This window comes from Rhinichthys klamathensis, unplaced genomic scaffold, assembly GCF_029890125.1.
Source record: "Rhinichthys klamathensis goyatoka isolate OS25496 unplaced genomic scaffold, OSU_Roscu_1.1 h1tg000151l_1, whole genome shotgun sequence".
Taxonomy (NCBI): domain Eukaryota; kingdom Metazoa; phylum Chordata; class Actinopteri; order Cypriniformes; family Leuciscidae; genus Rhinichthys; species Rhinichthys klamathensis.
The window spans coordinates 117,785-137,519 of NW_026606686.1; the positions used below are offsets into that span (position 1 = coordinate 117,785).

Sequence of the window (19,735 nt, forward strand, 5' to 3'; positions counted from 1 at the left end):
CAGCCCTAATCCGAGCGCAGGTCACACGTCAGTCATGATTATCGGGAGCCCGACAGCACAGAGTCGTTCTGGTGCTCCTCACGGGCTCATTTGCATCTCACAGGCCTAAAGCTCATCATAAAGTGCATGTTGAAAGCGGGACCGGCTGTTGAAAGGCGGGTTTGATACAGGAAAAGTGCGGGCTCAGCAGATAGGCCTCTTTTTAAAATAATCTTCCTTTTGGGAGAGCGGCAGAGAGCGGCGCACTCCTCTTCCCGCAGACCTCGCTTTGGACGGGGAAATAAATGAGTGTTCATGTGGCCACGGGCCTCAAAGGCTTGGCTTGATTCTCCAGCGCCGGGACGAGGCCCATGTGTGTGTGTGTGTGTGTGTCTGTGTGTGTGTCCCTCTGCCACCGTAGATACAGAAAAACACCGATAAAAACGCTCTCGCGCGGCGGTTAGGGAGTCGGAGAGGCATTTGCTTCGCTTCAGATGAAGGTTTATTTACTTTGGAGGGAGAAGAAAGAGGAGAGGGCATCAGAAATTAGGTGCTGGGGTTAAAGCTGAAGACATTTTCAGGATGTTGGTTAATCCGGGAAGATCTGACGCACCAACATCACATTATACATCTGCATTCGCAAACTTCACACGCACACTTTTAAAACAAGACTTTAATCGACGCGAATACTGACATGAGTGTGTGTGTGTGGCCTATAGAACATCCACACATCTTTCAGTAATGCTTGGTTATGTGTGTGTTAAAAATCAAGTTTTTAATGTTGTTTATGTGTCTATGTGGTGTTTTTAATATGCTTTAAGACAATGTGTAAATCATGAGTCGACAGCATTGCTGAGTATCTTCTGCTTAAAACTGCAGTGAACCAAAGACAGTCTCAAACACACGGTGTGAAATCGCTGGTGTTTCTGACGTCACAAACGACCTTGTAACCAATCAGATCAACGTGTGATCGTCAACCAGTGGATCTCTGAGTGAGTGAGTGAGTGGAGGCGGGGCTCATTTGCATATTCATAGAACCGCACATACTAAATGAGGCAAGGGTGTCGAATTACATTCAAGATATTTTAAGGCATGAAGACATGTTCAAGGAGAAAACATTTAAAAATGTCATTTTGGTGATCAAAGATGAGTTTTAAGGGTTAAATTATTGACGACAGGGGGATTTTAAGACAAAAGGTTCTTTAAATAACATTAATAGAACGTTCCCGCAACATTTTCAGAAGGGTTTGGAGCTTAAACATGATGTTTTAACACATTTACGTTCTCATTTCAGGTCTTAACGTGAACTAATTGTGCATACTATTCCAAAAAATAAAAATGTTGTTAAATGTTTGTAATACAAGTCACTTTTTATCATCTAAAATGCGAAATGACGTCTATTCCAAAGCGACTTATACAATGCAATTAATGCCAAGCAAGCAAAGTTGGGACATTTTGTAAAATGCAATAAAATCAAGAATCTGTGATTTGTTAATTCTCTTGAACCTTTATTTACTGACGAAAGTACAAAGACAAGTTTAGTAAAATGTTTTCACTGGCCAAATTAGATTCAAATGTATAAATATAAACAAATTTTGATGGCTGCAATTAAAGGTACAATATGTAGGATTTTTGCAGTAAAATATCCAAAAACCACTAGGCCAATGTTATATATTTTGTTTAGTTGATTACTTACAATATCCCAAATGTTTCCCACTATTTGTAAATTGTGAGAAAATTGCGATTTTAACCGAGGAAACGGGGCGTGTGAGCAGGGGTGAGGAGTCGCCAGTCAATGGCGTCATATCCGCGTTAGCCTCGGTTTGCGCTCGCACTGCCATAGTAACCATGGCGACAGACTTGGACAACTGGGTTATGCTTAGCAAAACGCACACACTGTTGTTGTTTTGTTCAAACATTATAGACCATGGCAAGCAGACTTTGAGACAAAAAGAGGACTAGAACGAAGATCAACATCTTTCGAGAAGCCGAGAGCTCCACGTCCGCGACTAACTTCGACTCGACAGAGACGCGAGTGTTGCGTACTTTATTAGACAGGTGAGCAAATGTACATAAAACTAATCAATGTTGTTATTTAGTTCAACATGATGAAATGTTAGATTATGATCTGTATGTTCTTCTAATGTTGATCTAGCTTAGTCTCATACAGCCAACAAACAACCTAACTAACAACATTCAACACACTTAAATGGCATTTAGTGTGATAGTGTAACGTTAACTGTTAGAGCAAGTGAAACAGCGCTGCGTTACCTCAAGTTTAATTCCCCTAATAAACTGACCTGTGTGAGTATTAATTCAGCACTTGCGTGTAGTTCGGTAGAATGAAATGTCCTTATTCCTTTATATCTGCGGGACTCGCGTTGCGTGTGGCGCTGGTGTACATCTAGCAATCGCGCCCTGCTTCACACCACAGTCATGTTAAAAACATCAATGTATTCACTCATCCATAAAAGATCCATCAGCTTGACGACAAGATCCATACTTACGCTTAATGTGGAATATACGTCATTAATATACGCCTTTGTTATTGTAAGAGGTTAGCGACCCCTGGTGGTGAAAATTCCTGCATATTGTACCTTTAAAGGTGCATTGTGTAATATTTAGGAGGATCTGTTGACAGAAATGCAATATCATATACATAACTATGTTTTCAGTGGTGTATATAGACCTTACTTACCGTAAAACTTCAAATAATAGCCGAGTCCCAAATAGACGCCTGTCTCTTTTACACGCCTGGTGTGGCTGCAGGTTTGGGTAAATAAAGGCCGGTCTCAAATAGAGGTCGGGTCTGCTTTTTAGTTTCGGGTTGTATTTAATCTTCTAAAACCGTCAGATCGTCCTCTTTTTGGCGGCCGCCAACGCAAATTGTTGTCCCTCCAAAGCCTTTTTTGATCGATGAGTGATGTAGAACAGAATGACGTTACGAGCAGAGAGAGAGATCGCCCCAGCCGCGCGCACTCTCACGTCTTCAAACAACACGAGCGCTGTCTTGCTCTCTCTCCCTCGCGCATATTAATCAAAATCAGTTGACACGATAGTAAAAGGTCGGAAGTTTCACGTGGAGCATTTGGGGATTTTTAGAGATTAGAGACTCTAGGCCTACACTCAATGAACAACATCTCAACACTAAATTATAAAGGCCTGTCTCATATAGACGCCTGTCTCAAATACAAGCCGGTGCAGTTCGACGATTTGGGAAAATAAAAGCCCGGGCTACTATTTGAAGTTTTACGGTAATTAACTTTTATTACCTTAGAATGAGCCATTTCTATCAACACACACCGCGGGTCCCCTTACATCGACATGTTTCTACGGTGGCCCAAAACGGACAAACGCGTTTCATCAATATGTTGTACTTCATGCAAAGAAGCAAGCTAAAGTCAGCGAATAAACACTGACACAATGATGAACAAGTAACAATAATATTCGCAATAACATATCGTTTTACTGAATAATTAAGTAAACCTAATTTCTTCATTTATCTTTGTAAAGAAACCTCATAGCTTAACTGGCTACTCTCTGCTGTCTCAGATGACGACATCACTTCCTGTCGGCCACCGTAACTTCTGTTGGGTGCAATTCACAACCTCACCACTAGATGCCGCTGAAAATTACACACTGCACTAGGGGTGTCCCCGACTAAGGATTTTCATAGTCGAATCAGATTCGTCAAGTCCTGCCTATAGTCGACTAATAGTCGAATCATGTGTGGTGTTGGGGAGGGGGCGGGGCTTTAACATTTTAAAGCCGCGATGTACAGAACATCACACAAAGATATAGAAGAAAATGTATAAAAAACATTTTGGATCAATAAAACTAAAAAATTTCTAACTTCTTTTTTTTTTCTAAATTTCTTAGTTTATTTATAACATAAATAACTGCAGAAAGGCCACACTGCAGATAAGATTTGCATTTCACATGCAAATCAAATTAAATCGGCTGAATTGCCTGTACGAGCATGCTCTAAGTAGGCCTACAGCGCAACATCGATGCACTGAAAAATAATCAACAATTAAGAACACAATATACATTTATAAATAAAAATACAAAACCAAATAAGTCAGAATCAAGTCAAAGGAAGCAGAACAAATGTGTGCAAAATGCCTAAAGTGCAGGGGAAAAAATATTCAAAACACAAGTCACAAATAGTTAAATTAGATCACCCTGAGTGATCAATTAATAAAATTAAAATAAAGAAATTATTAAAATAATGAAAGTATGGCCAGGATTGTCAACTTTGTCTTTTTAACTGCAGAAACAATAAACGCTAAACTGGAGCGGCAGTCTTTAGCTAAACGTGTTCACAGTATCCAAAAATCAAATTAGAACCGGCTGAAATGTTTTGAAATCACTTGTACCCATACCTGATCGAAAAAACAAAATCCAGTCTTTAACTCGGCCTGTGTCCGTTTGAGTCTTTTCAAATTGTGTGCGCGGATAAAATACATTCTTAAACGCTTAACGTGAAAAACGCTTAACGGCTTAATGTCCTAAAACTGTTATATTAAAAGATCAAATTCTGTACACACCTTATTAATAAAGCATATTATATAGCCTACAGAAAAGCAGATGAGCCCAGAATATGAACGCAACGCGTTTTATTATAGGCTACGTTAAGCATTTTCCTCCCATAGAAAACCGTTAAAGAAAAAGCTTTACGTGACTTTCTATAGGAGAAACGCGTTGCGTTCATATTCTGGGTTCATCTGCTTATCTGCACATGGAATGGTTTCTTAAGGTGTGTAGCCTAAGCAGTAAGCACGTAGCTAAAGCACATTAAGCACGTAAAAGTGCCATTTAAGCGTTTTAAAAGCTTTTTTCACGTTAAGCGTTTTAGAACGATCCGAGGAAAACCAACCTGTTAACGTTGGCCGGCAGAAGTGCGATCATGATTTTCCTGATGCTAAATCCAGCCTTGGAGAATATCCTTCTGATGGTGTGCATCTTTAGATTTTCTTATCCCAGACATTTTTAAAGTTTTAAATCCCTGCCGACAAGACGCTCCTCTGTCGGTCACGGATCGAAAGTGAAACTTAAATCTGTCACGGGGTGTTTGGATTTATTTACGCTGCACGCACGTTAAAAAATATTTATTAAAAGCTTCTTTCTTTGCACATTTTTATTGACAGCATTATCATAATAGGCTGTATATTAACGTATTGACAGAAAACCAGTAGTTCTATGTGAAATCAGACATTGAGCACACTCATATAGCCAAAATGACATAATCCTCATTTAATAACACATCTGCGAAGATTCGACCATGAGATTGGTAGTCGAATCAGGCTCCTCCTATCGAAGCATCGAATCTTCAACTATTCGGGGTCACCCCTACACTGCACCTTTAAACTGGTCAGTGCAAACATCGCAAATGTTTTTCTTTGTACTTTTGCCAGTTAAATAAATAAACAAATCATAGATTATTGATTTAATTGCATTTGACAAAATGTCCCAAATTTTCTGGAAATGGGGTTGTATTTCAGTTAAAGATTACTTTATTTAAAGCAACAAAAATGTGTTTTTTTATGGTTTTAGTTTAGTTGGTAAACTATAATAACCCCGATATATTACATTGAAAACTAATTTAAAACAAGACTTTAATCTGTGAGAATACATACATGACTATGTTAAGACCATATATTATAAACAATGCAAATACAGAGCGGTTTTGACAGTATAAACGCCTGAGCACCACATGACTAGTCTAGCAAACCCTCATATTTCACGTCCTCGAACTAACCTGGTTTGCAGGCCTTCTGGTTTAAATTGTGGCTCTTTGAAGAAAAAGGTCATGTTGCGTTTGAGATATTTCACATGAGTGGATCGCTGAAGGTCTGCAACATCATGGCTTTGATTCCTTGAAGAAGAAAAAAAGAAAAAAAAAAAATCACCAAACCAATGCATGCATATACTTAAATCATGTTTTAAGCAGATTATCTAATAATGCACAATGCATTTTTTTTTATAATGTCTGACTGCACCAAATGCTCAGAATTTCTGTGTAAGCACAGATCTTTCTCTCATACAAAGTGAAGGATTATGAGCGATTACAGAAGACATAAACCACTATGGAAACACACTTACCGAAAAAATCCCTCAATGCACAGCAAGAAACTCACATGAGAGGCTGTGATTGGATAACTGGAGTAACCAGCGGACCAATGGCATCGCAGCATCTCAAATGTTGGTTTGGTGTTTCTGAAAGTCAAAGTGTGTGATCAGAATGATTTGGTGTAATTCCCTCCAGAAGCGTCTCACACACACGAGTGTGTTCACAAACACCAGCATCCGAACGCCAGAGAACATGACAGCGTTTACTGTGTTTCGTCTGACGCTCTGAGACACTCGTTTATGATGGAGGGAAAACAGCCCGAGTGCAGAAACGCACAGTTTATTACTGATATTTTACACCAGTTTCCCAGGAAGTGACGATTTTGTTCTCTTGAACACATGGGATGGGAACGGTCACAACGTTGTGTAGATGATCAAACTCGAACACGATGATGAAGAGCGAATGCTTTAATAAATCCAAAGGCATAAAGGTAAATCTGAACAGAGAGAGCTATACACACACACGTAACATCGATACCCGACAGAGAAACACAAACAGAACTGACCTAAAGAACTCGTGACACAAAAAGTCCAAACTAGACTTAGGAACCGTGACAGAAACGCCGTTTTATTCGCAAATGTTTTATGCCATATTCCAATTTTGCGCACAAGTTTGAATGGAAAAATAGTTTTTTGAGATCTGACCTTCAGTATCTTGGCAAATCGGAGCCAGTTTGAGACACTCTAAAGGAGACTTTTTGATCCCATTGTTGTCTATAGCTACGTTTACATGGACACTTTTTGCTTCAATCTGAATTAATTAATTCCGATTGATGAATCCGAACGTAGTGTTTACATGAACGCTAAAAAAATGATCGGGTTGATGTGCGCGTTTATATGTCACAAGCTTCTGATCGGAGTTAATCTTTTGACATACGCACACTGCACGAATATACAGACTTCCCCGCTGTTGTTGCACACTAACCATCCTCCTTTTCTTTGTTTTAAAAAGCAGACTTAATATTGATCTATTTCGGGTCCTGATAATTATGGACCGACGAGCACATGAACCGTTGAGCCGTGCTGCCTGCATTTATCCTGTGGAGTCTGAAGCGAGGACTGTCCCGCTCCCCTTCACAGTTGTTTATGTGTCTATGTGGTGTTTTTAATACGCTTTAAGACAATGTGTAATTCATAAGTCGACAGCATTGCTGAGTATTTTCTGCTTAAAACTGCAGTGAACCAAAGACAGTCTCAAACACACGGTTTGAAATCGCTGGTGTTTCTGACGTCACAAACGACCTTGTAACCAATCAGATCAACGTGTGATCGTCAACCAGTGGATCTCTGAGCTGAGGGAGTGAGTGGAGGCGGGGCTCATTTGCATATTCATAGAACAGCGAATGCTAAATGAGGCAAGGGTGTCGAGTTACATTCAAGATATCATAAGACATGTTCAAGGAGAAAACATTTAAAAATGTCATTTTGGTGATCAAAGATGATGAGTGCTAAGAGGATTTCAGAATGACAGCGCGAACAACGCGTCATACGGCATTACACATGCGCAGTCCTTTCAGTTTCAGTTTTCAATCCGATCAAGTGTTTACATGTCCTTTCGATCGGATTAGAAAAGGAATAAACCACTTACAATCCAAATGAAATTTTAAATCAGATCTGGCCGATTCATTCAGATTGACGTGGTTACTTGTTACTTTTTTATTATGATTGTGCGACTGGTCCGATTACAATCAGATTATTAGGGTCCATATAGCCCCTTTCACACAGAGTTTCCGGAAAATACACGGATAAAGTGACCCGGGATTCGACCCGGGTTCGTTTGATTTTGGTTCATTCACACTGCCAGTGATTTTCCGGAATCAGAGAGTGCGTTCACACACAACCCGTAAAAATCCCGTAAAGACACGTGACATTGATGTGACAATGTCTCAGCAGAGTCTGAAGCTTGCGCTTGTCCATTTCTTTCTCTGATTCGATGATAAACTAGCGCATTACGTACTGTTTCACTCGCTGGCGAACGATCCCGGCTTCAGCGTCATCATTACGACACGGCATTGATTACGGCATTTGTTCACACAGCGCACGTTCCCGGACTGAACACAGCTTTTGTTACTAGATCCCCAACCCGGCATCGATCCCGGGTCGTGTTTGCGTTCACACACAAGGCGTTCTGGCAATTTCCCGAGATCAACGCACTGTGTGAAAGGGGCTTATGAGAAACAACTGAGACATTCAGGAGCTCGGGCTGTTAAACTCAAACTCTGGTGTCTCTCCTCCACGCGTCGAGTGCCTGAGCTTTGGTCCATCGACCCCTGAAGGACGTCCTGCGCCAGAACCCCTCCTGCCCCGTCTCTGCCCAACGCGCCAGGAATTATCAAGCCTAACGAAGCGTTCGCCCACTCTGACTGATAAATATTTATTTGAAGAAGCCAAATGAATCTGAATGGATGCTGGAATGTGTGGTGAGGCTCATTGAACTGCTCTGGCATGTCCAAAGCCTATAATAATCATAATAATGACAATAATCCCATGGACACAGGGCCCACACACACACACACATATAGCTGAGGAAATTATGTCATATTTATTGAGGTCATCTAGACATTCTGCCAATCACTTGTTAATCAATATTAATTATGATGTAGTCCAAAGCACAAAGTCCCTTCAGCGGCAGTTCTTCTGTATATCAGTGTCAGTGTTTCTGAACTCCTGAAACGCCTCCATTGTAGTCTCGAGTTTCTTCCGGGAACGAACACGTCACAATATTCCTCATTATAATAATTCATACGCAGATTAAAGGGGCGGGGCCTGGTTGAGTTAGTTAGTAGTGTGTTAAACTGGTGGTTATGGAAAGAGGCGGGACATTTCCCAAACACACTCGAAACGCTCGACCAATCACAGCACACTGATCCAGCCGACCAATCAGAGCACAGTGTGCTTTTCAGAAGGAGGGGCTTCATAGAGACAGGAAGTAAACAGAGCGTTACTGCCAGACTGGGAAGAGAGGAGCCGCAACAATGGAGAATATGAGGAAAATAATCAACATTCAAGCGGGAAAACCTGTTCTAGTAGAGACTAAAACACACAATCAAGACTCAAAAAGGGCATAATGGCCTCTTGAAGGTATACAGTGCAGCTATTTTTCAATACAGTTATATAACCAAATTGCAAAATATATAGGCACCAAAATACTGTGCAACAACATCTGGCAAGGTTTTTTTTTTTTTACCATAAATTTAACAGGATATTTTCAACAGTGTGGGATCGGAATATTTACTTTAACACTGAAAAACACCTGACAACTGTACCTGTGAGCCGTAGTTGAATACGTGACAGTGTTTGTCGGGCAGTTCCTTGAGCTTTGACTTGACAGCTGGGACCAATTTCTGCCCCTGTAAGTAACCCCCCCGTGCGAAACCCTAAAGCCCCTGATCTGTCCACAGCCCCGTTTCTTCCCCCGCCAAGGGTTTGAGCCGCAGGGAACCGCCAGAGAGCCCAACACTTCCAATTATATCTCTACCGCCTTTCCAATAAACACACACACCAGCACACAGGTGCAGGAATGTACAGCACACACACACACACACACATGCAATTACTTCCTCTTAGGGCCGTCACATCTGTGGAAAAACGCCACATGAAACTGGGAATGTGTTTTACTGAGCAGTGGCACTAATGCAGGTGTGAGAGAATGACAGACAGAGAAAGAGGACACTGACCTACAGTCATGGCATCTACACTCTTAGAAGAAAGATTTAATGCAGTTCTATATAGAACTCTAGGGTTCTTGACTCAATTTAAAAGAACATTTATGCCAGAAAGGTTTAGTGCGGCTCTATATAGAACTCTAGGGTTCTTGACTCAATTTTAAAGAACCTTTGTGCCAGAAAGGTTTAATGCGGCTCTATATAGAACTCTAGGGTTCTTGACTCAATTTTAAAGAACCTTTGTGCCAGAAAGGTTTAATGCGGCTCTATATAGAACTCTAGGGTTCTTGACTAAATTCTAAAGAACCTTTATGCCAGAAAGGTTTTAATGCGGCTCTATATAGAACTCTAGGGTTCTTGACTCAATTTAAAAGAACCTTTATGCCAGAAAGGTTTTAATGCGGCTCTATATAGAACTCTAGGGTTCTTGACTCAACTTTAAAGAACCTTTAATCCAGAAAAGTTCAGTGAGGTTCTATATAGAACTCTAGGGTTCTTGACTCAATTTTAAAGAACCTTTATGCCAGAAAGGTTTTAATGCGGCTCTATATAGAACTCTAGGGTTCTTGACTCAATTTTAAAGAACCTTTATGCCAGAAAGGTTTTAATGCGGCTCTATATAGAACTCTAGGGTTCTTGACTCAATTTTAAAGAACCTTTGTGCCAGAAAGGTTTAATGGGGTTCTATATAAAACTCTAGGGTTCTTGACTCAACTTTAAAGAACCTTTATGCCAGAAAAGTTCAGTGAGGTTCTATATAGAACTCTAGGGTTCTTGACTCAATTTTAAAGAACCTTTATGCCAGAAAGGTTTAGTGCGGCTCTATATAGAACTCTAGGGTTCTTGTCTCAATTTTAAAGAACCTTTGTGCCAGAAAGATTTAATGCGGCTCTATATAAAACTCTGGGGTTCTTGACTCAATTCTAAAGAACCTTTATGCCAGAAAAGTTCAGTGAGGTTCTATATAAAACTATACAGTTCTTGACTCAAGTTTAAAGAACTTTTATGCCAAAAAGATTCAATACGGTTCTATATAGAACTCTAGGGTTCTTGACTCAATTCTAAAGAACCTTTATGCCAGAAAGGTTTAATGCGGCTCTATATAGAACTCTAGGGTTCTTGACTCAATTTTAAAGAACCTTTATGCCAGAAAGGTTTAATGGGGTTCTATATAGAACTCTGGGGTTCTTGACTCAATTTAAAAGAACTTTTATGCCAAAAAGGTTCAGCGAGGTTCTATATAAAACTATTCAGTTCTTGACTCAAGTTTAAAGAACTTTTATGCCAGAAAAGTTCAGTGAGGTTCTATATAGAACTCTAGGGTTCTTGACTCAATTTTAAAGAACCTTTATGCCAGAAAGGTTTAATGCGGCTCTATATAGAACTCTAGGGTTCTTGACTCAATTTTAAAGAACCTTTATGCCAGAAAGGTTTAATGCGGCTCTAAATAGAACTCTAGGGTTCTTGACTAAATTCTAAAGAACCTTTATGCCAGAAAGGTTTTAATGCGGCTCTATATAGAACTCTAGGGTTCTTGACTCAATTCTAAAGAACCTTTATGCCAGAAAGGTTTAATGCGGCTCTATATAGAACTCTAGGGTTCTTGACTCAATTTAAAAGAACCTTTATGCCAGAAAGGTTTAGTGCGGCTCTATATAGAACTCTAGGGTTCTTGACTCAATTTTAAAGAACCTTTGTGCCAGAAAGATTTAATGCGGCTCTATATAGAACTCTGGGGTTCTTGACTCAATTCTAAAGAACCTTTATGCCAGAAAAGTTCAGTGAGGTTCTATATAGAACTCTAGGGTTCTTGACTCAATTTAAAAGAACTTTTATTCCAAAAAGGTTCAGCGAGGTTCTATATAAAACTATACAGTTCTTGACTCAAGTTTAAAGAACTTTTATGCCAAAAAGATTCAATGGGGTTCTATATAGAACTCTAGGGTTCTTGACTCAATTCTAAAGAACCTTTATGCCAGAAAGGTTTAATGCGGCTCTATATAGAACTCTAGGGTTCTTGACTCAATTTAAAGAAACTTTATTCCAAAAAGGTCCAATGTGGTTCTATATAGAACGCTAGGGTTCTTGACTCAATTTTAAAGAACGTTTATGCCAGAAAAGTTCAGTGAGGTTCTATATAGAAGTCTAGGGTTCTTGACTCAATTTAAAAGAACTTTAATGCCAAAAAAGGTTCAGCGAGGCTCTATATAAAACTATACGGTTCTTGACTCAAGTTTAAAGAACTTTGATGCCAGAAAGATTCAATGGGGTTCTATATTGAACTCTAGGGTTCTTGACTCAATTCTAAAGAACGCTTTATGCCACAAAGATTCTATACAAGGAGAACAGTTTTATGGTTTTAGTAACCCAGTCCTGGCAACCACAATATCCTAGCACTGTGGCAAAGAGTTTGACATCAGGAACCACCACTCATATTTTCTTTAAAAACATAGGACTCTAGTTTCTATACCGCTATGATTCTGTGCCTCATTGTTTCCAGAATGAATGCTAATCTATTAATGACTCAACAGGAGGCCCAAACTCTTGACTAAACCAAGCCAGAAGACAGAAAAATCACCTTGAGAATTTGCTGCAGTCTGGGAAAGACTGAGCGGTTTCGACGCGGGTCTGTCGGGACGTTTGGTGTCAGTTCAAGACCTGCGCGGAGCCCAGCGGGACGCTAATGACTTGCACTCGGCTTCGCGTTTAGACGGTCCGTCTGCGGTTCCTGAGCGGAGCTGATTGTTTGGCTTTGTGGAGGGAAAACAGCAAGAGCAAAACTGAAGCTGGAAGGTCACTGGAAAAAAAGAGAAAGACTCTGACTGTGAAAACAGCGACAGTTAATCAAACGGCATGTCCAAATATTTAGGGGCCGCAGAGTGACAGTGGGGCCCTTAAAAAAAAACAAAGCATTTCAGAAATGCAAGAATCTGGCTAATATTACAAACGCATGTCGTATTTTGGATGCACAGCAAATGCAAATATGAAACACCAATATGTTGGCTTGACAAAAACAACGTACAGAAATCATATTTAAGGTTATTCTTCTGAGAGTGATCGGACTTACGGACAACATGAAAAAAAAACATGCCAGAAACATGCTAATTCATGGTAGCAATGTGCTAAATCATTTTAACAACATGTTAACAGCAAGCTAAATTATATTAGCAACATGCTAATTCATAATAACAACGTGCTAAAACAATGCATCATGTTAAACATGTAATTCATACTAGCGATGTGCTAACAGCAAGCTAAATCATGTTGGCAACATGTTAAAACCTGTTGACAGCAAGCTAAATTATGTTAGTGCTACATGCTAAATTATAATAACAACGTGCTAAAACAATGCATTATGTTAAATACAGACAGCATGTTAAATTATGATAGCAGCATGCTAATTCATACTAGCGATGTGCTAACTGCAAGCTAAGTCATGTTAACAATGTTAAAATATGCTAGCAACATGCTAATTCATGGTAGCAATGTGCTAAATCATCTTAGCAACATGTTAACAGCAAGCTAAATTATATTAGCAACATGCTAATTCCTAATAACAACGTGCTAAAACAAGGCATCATGTTAAACATGTAATTCATACTAGCGATGTGCTAACAGCAAGCTAAATCATGTTGGCAACATGTTAAAACCTGTTGACAGCAAGCTAAATTATGTTAGCAACATGCTAATTCATAATAACAACGTGCTAAAACAATGCATTATGTTAAATACATGCAGCATGTTAAATTATGATAGCAGCATGCTAATTCATACTAACGATGTGCTAACTGCAAGCTAAATCATGTTAGCAATGTTAAAATATGCTAGCAACATGCTAATTCATGCTAGCAATGTGTTAAAACATACCAGCAGCGTGTTAAATCAAGCTAGCAATGTGCCAATTCATGATAGCAGCACGTTAAATCATGCTAGCAATGTGCTAAGTCAAGCTAGCAATGTGCTAAAACATGCTTAACAACATGATAAAATATGCTAGGAAGCTTATAAACTTTCAAACTCTCGGACAAGGCATTGTCAAGCCAACATAACAGTTTGTCCCGACAAACTTTTGTTTTTGAAACTGTCAAAAATAAAATGAAACGTTTAAATGTTATTCAATGAAAATACATTTTCAAAAGTGCAGTTTAATTTCCGAATATAATGTCAACGCACTTAAATGAAAACAAATTGTAAATACGGGTACATTTTAATAAGCAAAAAATGTTTTCTTTGCTTGTTTGTCACATGCAATTAATAAATATCAGTGTTTTGGGGAACATTACTCGTGCTTTGAGCTTTCAGAATGAAAAGCGTTTGGTAAATACTGTTTTTGAAGAATAATGCAGATCAAAGCATCTTAAAGCACGACTCTTTCCACGAGACCTCCAGCTGCTCAGTTCCAGTACCCATGATTCACTGCTCAAGACATCAAACCAAATGAGTCAGTTTCCTTCCATGATTCCCAGGTCTGTTCAGGAATAAAACTCTCTTTAAATCCCTGCAGGTTTTCACGATGGCACAGAGATCAAACGCTGGAGTTTGAGTGTGTGTGGCACCAATATCTCTCTCTCTACATGCATGTCCTTATGTCTCTGTCAGTGTCATCCTGCGAGCTGTCAATCATCACCGTGGCAACACAGGTGCGACTGACTCTCGGATCTATGCTGATCTGGCTTGTTTCCGCCACAGAACAAAAACTAAGAAAAAAAGGTCATTACAACTTTTTATCTCACAATTTTCTCATAGTTGCGAGTTTATATCTCGCGGTTGCAAGTTAAAACCTGTAATTGCAAGATTCCATCTCACACTTTCCTCACACACATGTAAGATGAAGTTTGCAATTACCTTTTTATTTGTACTGTTATTCTCACAATTCGGACTGTTTTCTCTCACAGTTGCGAGTTTATATCTCGCGTTGCAAGTAATAAACTCGTAATTGCTCACACTTATGATTTTTCCCCCCAGAATTATGAGATAAAAAGTCACAATTGTAAGATGAAGTTTGCAATAAACTTGCAATAAAAATAAACATTTTTTTTTACTGTTATTCTTACAATTATGACTTTGTTTCTCACAGTTGTGAGTTTATATTGCAATTGCAAGTAATAAACTCGTAGGTGCAAGCTTACATCTCACACTTCTGGGTTTTTTTCCCCCTAGAAATATGAGAAAGAAATCACAATTGTAAGATGAAGTTATTACCTTTTTTATTTGTATAAATTCTGACTTTTTTTCTCTCACAGTTGCAGTTTAGATTCTGAGAAAAAGCTTCCATTGATCTGCACTGGAGCAGCTGCAGGGAGTCAGATTCCCTCTTTCTTGCATTGGTTTAGAGTTTTTCCACACACACACACACACACACACACACTAACCTGCTGTAGTAGAGACACATCTGTTTTGTTTAAAGCCACTTTTTTCTCTCTTCACGTCCAGAACGCGGTTGGCACTTTGCAGAGAATGAATGCAGCTGTAGGGGAAATACCAAAGCTCTCGTAAATGTTATTAAAACCATTAGCCCACTCTCTTCAAACACACACACACACACTGCACAGCTCTAAAATAGCTCTAATCAAATAGGATGTTAGTTTTGAACTAATAATCCAAAAGGTTAATTGAAAGCATCATGTGCATGTTTCAATTCTCTGGTGTTAAAACACAGACAAAGAAATGGGATTCCTGGACATGTGCTTGGACAGATCGAGCAAGACAGACTTAACGAACGAGTGCGAACGATCTTAACGAACGAGTGCGAACGATCTGGTGTGTATAAATAGAGGTTTGGATCTGCTGGTTTCTCCACAAGCGACGGCTCTTGCAACAGGCTGCCAGAGATTCAGGAGTGTGTTTGATTTGGACCAGAACACAGCTGACAGAAAACACTATTCCCATTCAGACTACTGTGAATAAATTAAATTCAATTAAATAATAAAATGTAAAAAAAAAAAAATTTACTGGAAATATGAAAAATTATAAATAAATAAAAGTAAAAAATAATAAAATATAAAATACAAAAGAAATGCAAAAAATAAAAACATTAAGTAAATGCTTTTAAATGAAATGAAATAAAAAACAAAATAAAATAAATGGAAATTAAATAAAATATGCAAATAAATAAATTAACTGGAAATATGAAAAAACATTAAAAAAGTTTAAAATTATATAAAAATAAATGAAACCGAAATTGTAAAAATAAATAAAGTAAATATTTTTATATATTAAAAAAAAATAGAAATAACAAAAGAAAAAGAAAACATTAAACTAAATAAATTGACTGGAAATAAAATATTTAAAATAATAAAAAATATAAAAATTAAGGAAAATATATTAAAATAAAATATATTAAATTTCAAATATATATTTCTTCAAATTTCCTAAAAAAAAAAACTGTGAAATATTATTTCGCTTTTGCATTTGCTTACAACGCATTCATTCTTAGGGGTAAAACATCATTCAAACATTCAAAAGTGAAATAATATTTAACAATTGTTAAAAAAGTCAAAAATTGTAGTTGTCTGTCATGTTTTTGGTCTTTTTCATGATGGTATTATTTGAATCACCTTATAAATACCAAGGTAATCATTCAGTCAAATGGTATATATTAATGTATCATGCCATTAGCATCTATAAGGCCACTGTTTACATTTTTAGGGGTGAAAAAAAGTTTTCAAAAGTGAAATATATAATATTGGATTAGAAATATATATACATTTTAGTTTTTTTGAGAGTGTTAAATATCCCAGAAGAGCTTTTTTTTTTTTATAAACCCATGCGCACTATGATCATAATACACAAACCCGTTATGGTCTAAATGAAGGTCTCTCTCTCTCTCTCGTTGGAAACACAGTAAAGCAGGCCAAAGTTCAATAGGGTTGCTAAGCAACAGGCTTGTCAGTGCCTGGAGCTGATTGTCATGGCCTGCAGTGATGCCAGGCTGCCTCTCTGTGCCAACCAATGCCAACCGAGCCGCCATCTTTAACCACGTCACAGGGACGTTCTGATGGCTTTACTGGAAGTTACTGGAGACTGAGAGAGAGAGAGAGACGGCTACAGGGGCCCGGAAGGGACATGCGTTCGGCTCCTCTGCTCCACCGCAGCGCTGGGACTCGGGGAACGACAGGAGGAGGAAGAGGAGGAGAGGAAACACTCATGACAAACGATGATGAGGTGACAGACTCACGCACACATCCGTCATACGCATCTGTCCCGTTTCAAACATGAAGGACGAGAGACTGGATCACAGAGTTAGTTTCAATCTAACAGGCTATTCATTACCCTTTCTTTACATAACTGAAGAAAGTTTTTAATTTAGCCGATTCATAATAAATCAGTTTAGTTGGGTCAACAGAATCTAGTTGGTTTAGGTCCACTTGGTTTACTCAGTTATGTTTAACTTTATTGCATTCGTCAAACTACATATTCTCATGTTGGTCCAACTAATTTACTGAGGTTTAATACATGTTTAAACATGCAGTTTCATCCATAATTATATGCAAATAAGAAATCAAAAAAAAGTGTGTGTTTACTTAACATAACTGAAGAAGCCCTTATGTATGATGCATTATAATATTCATAAAGCACATTATCATGCATTATATATTTTTATAAATAACTGTAACCAACGTTAAATTGCATTATAAATGGATTATAATATTTGCAGATCTTGAAATTGGTTGTTTATCATGTGTTGTAATGTATTATACGTTATAAAAGTGTGTTAATTGATTAGATAACGTATTATAACTGCAGTTACAGTTATTCATAAGACTATACAATGCATTAAGAGGCGCATTACAAGGCATAATTAATGCATTAGAAATACTTTTATAATGGCTTTAACATAAATACATAAAGGCTTTAAGTAAAATGTTACCAAAGTTTTTAATTTAGCTAATTAAAAAAAATCTGTTTAGTTGGGTCAACATAATTTAGTTGGTTTAGGTCCACTTGGTTTACTCAGTTATGTTTAACTTTATTACACGTTTAACTTTATTGCATTCGTCAAACTACATTTTCTCATGTTGGTCCAACTAATTTACTGACGTTGAATTAATTTTCTTATGTTTAAGCATGCAGTTTCATTCATAATTATATGCAAATAAGAATTATATACTGACATTAGCATGGAGGGGAAGTGATTTCACAGTGACAGTGACATCACAGACACAGCTTAAAAAAACAGTCAAGAAGTTGTTGGATCTGACTGAACCAATCAGCGGCCTTCTCCCGATTACATCATCAGTTCTAATGGCCTCCACACACACGGTTCCTTCGCAAGAGTCTTCAAGCTCCTGGAATACTGTGGGAAATCAAAGAGGATCATCTTATTTTTGGCAGTGTGAAAGGTCACTGCAAATGACCATAGAAGCCCGTCTAAATCCAGACATAAACATACACAAACATTAATCACACACACAAAACCAAGCGTTTTTGTTTACATTCCAGCATTCGTATGCCGTGCTGCATGTGTGTGTGTGTGTGTGTGTTTTATGCAGGTGGATGTCTGAACTTGCAAGAGCATTTATTTTAGAGTGTGTCAGGTCGACCGCCCTCCTTAACACACACACACACACAGCCCACAAATTAAAATTAACACTCACCAAGCACCAAACGTGAGAAAAAATAGCTCTGGCAAGTAAATAATAGTTGTAAAATATGAAGTTAATTGCTATAGCTGTCTGGCTACTTAATACATGGAATATAATACATAGTTTAAATGCTGGAGTTGCTCTGAGTAGTTGTTATGGTCTTCTGGATGGTTACTAGGGTGTTGCTATTAAGTTGCTAAAATGTTTGTGGTTTTAATGGCATTACAAGTGTCTTCTGGCTGTAAGGCATTACTAGGGTGTTCTGAGTGGTTTCTATGCACTTACTAGACAGTTGCCAAGGTGTTCAGGCTAATAACTAGGGTGTTGCTATGAGGATGCTAAAGTGATTTGAGTGGTTGCTACAGCATTGCAAGTCCCTTCTGGCTGGATTTTCTGGGTAAGGCATTGCTAGGGTGTTCTAAATGGTCGCTAGGCACTTACTCATTTGTCAGGGTGTGTTAGGTAGTAACTAGGGTGTTGGTAGGCAGTTGCTAACGTGTTTTAAATTGTTTCTACAACATTACAAATGTCTTCTGGCAGTTTTTTTCCAAGTAAGGTATAACAAGCATGATCTGAGTGCTGCTAGGCACTTACTAGACAGTAGCCAGGTGTTACTGTGTAGTTACTAGGGTGTTGCAAAAGTGTTTTGAATGGTTGCTAAGTTTTTTTAGCTGTTACAGCATTCTGGCTGTTTTTTCTGGGTAAGGTGTTAGTATGGTGTTCTGAGTGGTTGCTCAGAGTTGTCAGGGTGTTACTAGGGTGTTGCTAAAGTGTTTTGAGTGGTTGCTACAGCATTCTGGCTTTTTTCTGGGTAAGGTGTTACTAGGGTGTTCTGAGTGGTTGCTCAGGGTGTTACTAGGGTGTTGCTAAAGTGTTTTGAGTGGTTGCTACAGCATTCTGGCTTTTTTCTGGGTAAGGTGTTACTAGGGTGTTCTGAGTGGTTGCTCAGGGTGTTACTAGGGTGTTGCTAAAGTGTTTTGAGTGGTTGCTACAGCATTCTGGCTTTTTTCTGGGTAAGGTGTTACTAGGGTGTTCTGAGTGGTTGCTCAGGGTGTTACTAGGGTGTTGCTAAAGTGTTTTGAGTGGTTGCTACAGCATTCTGGCTTTTTTCTGGGTAAGGTGTTAGTAGGGTGTTCTGAGTGGTTGCTCAGGGTGTTACTAGGGTGTTGCTAAAGTGATTTGAGTGGTTGCTACAGCATTGCAAGTGCCTTCTGGCTGGATATTCTGGGTAAGGCATTGCTAGAGTGTTCTAAATGGTCGCTAGGCACTTACTAAATTGCCAGGGTGTTCAAGGTAGTTACTAGGGTGTTGTTAGGCAGCTGCTAAAGTATTTAGAGTGGTTTCTACAACATTACAAATGTCTTTCTAGATAAC

The 19,735-nt window shown here is 38.5% G+C and overlaps 1 long non-coding RNA gene across 1 annotated transcript; it reads right to left on the reverse strand.

Annotated features, from left to right (window-relative positions):
* Nucleotides 1-373: 373 nt before the first annotated feature.
* Nucleotides 374-15,506, reverse strand: LOC130090811 (uncharacterized). The gene is made up of 4 exons (XR_008807733.1): nucleotides 15,149-15,506; nucleotides 12,355-12,573; nucleotides 5,741-5,857; nucleotides 374-488 (listed from the first exon to the last, which is right to left on the reverse strand). It is a non-coding gene; the product is annotated as an uncharacterized LOC130090811 (long non-coding RNA).
* Nucleotides 15,507-19,735: the final 4,229 nt, after the last annotated feature.